The 4,850-nt window shown below is 34.4% G+C and overlaps 1 pseudogene; it reads left to right on the top strand.

Annotated features, from left to right (window-relative positions):
- The first annotated feature begins 2,500 nt into the window (after nucleotides 1-2,500).
- Nucleotides 2,501-3,529, top strand: LOC133244009 (olfactory receptor 8H1-like; annotated as a pseudogene).
- Nucleotides 3,530-4,850: the final 1,321 nt, after the last annotated feature.

Here is a 4,850-nt window from a genome sequence, read left to right on the forward strand (position 1 = left end):
AAAAATAGTTCTTACCTTGTCAAGAATTCCCTTCACATTTTCAGATTTCATTTTGTTTCTAATGAACATAATAACTCCTATAATAGTGTTACACACTTATATATAAATGTTTCATTGTAAAAAATGCATCATTTTGTCCCTAATGGTTCCAGTCATAAAGCAATCAAGCACTTTTTTAGAAATAGTTTATTACCACATGCATATGTCTAGAGCATCACAAAGGAAGATTAAACCATCATGCTCTTCACTGTCTGACTCCTAAGGGAAAAGATAACTAGCTTTAAAAACCTTAGCATTGCTACACTTAGTTTAAGAAATCTTTTCCTTGGAGACATACAAAATAATATTTCCTTGAAACTAGTCCACAGGGATGATGAAATTTTTCATTAACATCAATCCCCAGTATGTGAGGTACCTTGAAATTATTAATATAAGAGGAAAGGCATACTCTGCTCTGTTTACTTACATGGTAGAGCCCTGATGTTCTTTTTAGACAGAACTTCCAGGCAAAATTTACACATGATCAGCAGCTGAACAGAATTTCTATGTTGATTAACTTTTCTCTCAGAATAAAAAAAATGAATGCACTAAGAAGTCAAAAGAACTTACCTCAAAGAAAACAAATATTATATTACAGAAATTTTTGACTGAGAAGATCTTCATATTTCATTTGTGAGCAAAATTTGAGATTGACATACTTCTAGACAGATAATATTAGAAGAAAATGATTTTTCACTAACTTTGCCTCTTGGTAAGTACTAGTCTCAAAATTAGAAGACTTTTGTTAGGTTCAAATATAATAAGGAATTATCAGAAGTCTCTGCATACAGGTACCATTTTTTAAATGATATCTGTATCATTTCTTACAGATATCATTTAAATGATTTCTATATCGAGTCTGAGTGAACTCCAGGAGTTGGTGATGTACAGGGAGGCCTGGCGTGCTGCGGTTCATGGGGTTGCAAAGAGTCGGACATGACTGAGTGACTGATCTGATCTGATCTGATATCATTTCTTACAAATAGTATTTGAATGATTACTTACTTTATTATTTCTTCTTCTTACCCTAAGAAGTTCCAGGACTTGTAGATCCAGAAACATAAAATTTGTGCAATCAAGGTCTGCAAGGAAATTGTTAATTTTAGAAGTTTTATTTTAATAGTCAAATTAGGAAAATGCATATTTTGAAAATTAATATGAATATGAAGCTATAATTTTGATACTCTTTACAACTAAAAAATCAAGAGGTTGATATTTATTTTCCATTAGTATTAAATAATATTTTAATATAGTGAACAGTACGTGATACATTAAAACAATTCTAACACTGGTCCTTTTATATCTAGCATTTATTTTCAGGTTTACTGAAATTAATTTTAAATAGTAATAGAGTGTCATGTGGAGAAGGCAATGGCACCCCACTCCATACTTTTGCCTGGAAAATCCCATGGACAGAGGAGCCTGGTAGGCTGCAGTCCATGGGGTCGCTAGAGTCGGACACAAGTGAGTGACTTCACTTTCACTTTTCATTTTCATGCACTGGAGAAGGAAATGGCAACCCACTCCAGTGTTCTTGCCTGGAGAATCCCAGGGATGGGGGAGCCTGATGGGCTGCCATCTATAGGGTCGCACAGAGTCAGACATGACTGAAGCGACTTAGCAGCAGCAGCAGCAGAGTATCATGAGCATACTCTCTGGGATCAATCTATCTTGGTAGAATTACAGAGAAAACATGAAATAGCCCTGACTGAAAAAATTACCTAAATTCTCTGTGCACTTTTTCTCACTTAAAAAATGTGGGTAATACCTATGATGTAATATTCTAATGAGAATTAAACATTTTAACAAAGGGAAATGATGTTAGGGCTATCCTAATTGTTTTAGATATATTCAGTTTAGTTCAGTCGCTCAGTCGTATCCGACTCTTTGAGACCCCATGAATCGCAGCACGCCAGGCCTCCCTGTCCATCACCAACTCCCGGAGTTTACCCAAACTCATGTCCATCGAGTCGGTGATGCCATCCAGCCATCTCATCCTCTGTTGTCCCCTTCTCCTCCTGCCCTCAATCTTTCCCAGCATCAGGGTCTTTTCAAGTGAGTCAGCTCTTCGCATCAGGTGGCCAAAGTACTGGAGTTTCAGCTTCAGCATCGGTCCTTCCAAAGAACACCCAGGGCTGATCTCCTTTAGGATGGACTGGTTGGATCTCCTTGCAATCCAAGGGACTCTCAAGAGTCTTCTCCAACACCACAGTTCAAAAGCATCAATAGATTAGTGTTTATTATATTATATCCAAATGTCAGTTTATACCTGTTTCTATATTTATATATTTGGCAATCAAATTAAGATGTTTCTCTTCATACTTTGTACACACTTCATCATTATCACATCCTAGAAGCACTAACATAAATCTGTCATGTCATTAATGAAAATGCAAACTTTTTGAAGAAATTTTTCCTGAGTATCAACTTTGATCTCAACTGTTTGGAGCATTTGAACACCATGGGCAGAAGGAATATCACACAGGTGTCTGACTTCATCCTCATGGGACTGACAGACTCTGAAGAGATCCGGCTGGTTCTCTTCACCCTCTTTCTCCTGCTGTACCTGATCACTGTGCTGGGGAAGGTGGGGGTGATCCTGCTAATCTCCCTGGATTCCCAGCTTCACACACCCATGTATTTTTTCCTCAGTCACTTGTCATTTCTTGATCTCAGTTACTCAAGTGTCATCACCCCTAAAACTTTAGACAATTTACTGACTTCCAACAAATATGTTTCATACCTGAACTGCTTCATCCAGTTGAATTGCTTTGTTTTCTTGGGTGTCACTGAATGTTTCTTTCTCTCCTCCATGGCCTATGATCGCTATGTAGCTATCTGCAGCTAGGTCTGTGTTACCTGGTTGTTATATCCACCAGACACTGCTGCTCCCTACTTTTTGAATCTTATTTGATTGGCTTTATGGACTCCTTTGTCAATGTGCTTTGCATGAGCAGATTGCATTTCTGTGGCTCCAATATAATCTATCACTTTTTCCGCAAAGCACCCCCAATTTTAGCCCTGTCATTCACTGACATACATGACATTGAAATCATTATATCCATTTTTGCTGGCTCCACTCTACTGGTGTCTTTTATCATTGTGTCTGCATCCTATGTGGCCATCTTGTCTATCATCCTGAAAATTACTTCCACTTCAGGGAAGCAAAATGCCTTCTCTACTTGTGCCTCCCATCTCTTGGTGGTCACCATCTTTTGTGGTACTACAATTTTTACTTATGTAAAACCAAGTAAGTCCTACTCTTTGGGAAAGGATCACGTGGCTTCTGTGTTTTATACTATTGTCATCCCCATGCTGAATCCACTCATATATAGTCTTCGAAACAAAGAAGTGAAAAATGCTCTCAGACGAGTCATGCAGAAGAGAAAAGGCCCAAAACAATTAAAATAACAGTGATGATAAATTTTAAAGCTCATTTTTTCCCATTCCTATAGTGTATTTCCTTGCTTTCTCTACAGAAACAAATAGAATTATTTATATTTATTATGTATTTATGTTGTTGTTGAACCATCCTGCTTGATTGAATATAATGCCAAATATTTCTAAGACTATTTCTTTAGAAATCTACATTGTAACTGGAAATCATGAACCATGTTAAACCATGATCTATGTATATTCATTTTTAAAGGCAACTGGTTTGCAAAATGAAAGATTATAGTTTTCATCTTTTAAATTATATCATACAAGTTCACATGCATAATCCAACTTCCCAGAATTTTATGATGGAAAATAGCTCAGTTTTGGGAATTATAAACTATTTTGGAAATTATTTCCTTTACCTTCTGTAGAATCAACGTAGCAGAGTGATTATGAGCACTTGCCCAGACCCAACCAACCATTCCAGAATTTAGATTCTAGATCTGCTGCACTTTTACTTATATAACCCTTTAAAGCATTGCTGAAAGTTTAAGTTTAAAGTTTCCTCAAGAAAAAAAGTAATTTATCTTGCTCAAGATAAATAATAATTCCAGGTCTATAAATATTCTGTAAAGATTAAATCAGATAATGATGGCATTTAAGGACATACTAATAAACGGTGGCCATTATTGCTTGAAAACTCATAACCCTGCAGTATTTTATATGTACAAAGGCTTTTTCTTATCGAATATACATTTTTTATTAATTACTTTTGATTGATTTGGTTATTTTCTACATTACAATGAACTGAATCAGGTAGATATATACACATTCCATCCCTCTTGGATTCAACCTCCCCCCAAAGGAAACATTTTAAAAGGCTTACTTCTGTGACATGTCAACAAGCTTCAGTACACTGCTTATTCATAGAAATTCTATGTACTTTAAGACCTCATTGCTTTTCTCCTTATTTCTATTGGTTTGACATGATTATTAAAAATATTTTTTTTACTTAAATGCTTGTCTAATTTGTACTAATATTTTTAGCAAAGACAAGTTGTAAAGCTACTAAATTACAATGAAATCAGACATAAAGCAACCTATTAGCTTTAATCAGATAGGGTGTTAAAATTTTCTTTATTTAAAAATTTTGTACATTACCTTTCATTTTCTCTACATTACCTTTCATTTTCTCTACATAAAGCATAAGAATATATTTTAAATTTTCCAAATATTTCATAATTTTCTATACTTTTGTAATTAAATAGATCATTATATTCAAATAATAATGATTATAAACATTTTTTTAAATTTATATTGGTTTCTATCTAAAATGGTGTTTGTTTATTTTTTTTTTTAAAAATTTTTTTAAAAAGTACTTTTTTAAATGTTAAAATTCAAACTCTCTTTTAGGAAATAAAAGTTTAAATTAT

Source organism: Bos javanicus, unplaced genomic scaffold (genome assembly GCF_032452875.1).
Source record: "Bos javanicus breed banteng unplaced genomic scaffold, ARS-OSU_banteng_1.0 tig00000403_1, whole genome shotgun sequence".
Taxonomy (NCBI): domain Eukaryota; kingdom Metazoa; phylum Chordata; class Mammalia; order Artiodactyla; family Bovidae; genus Bos; species Bos javanicus.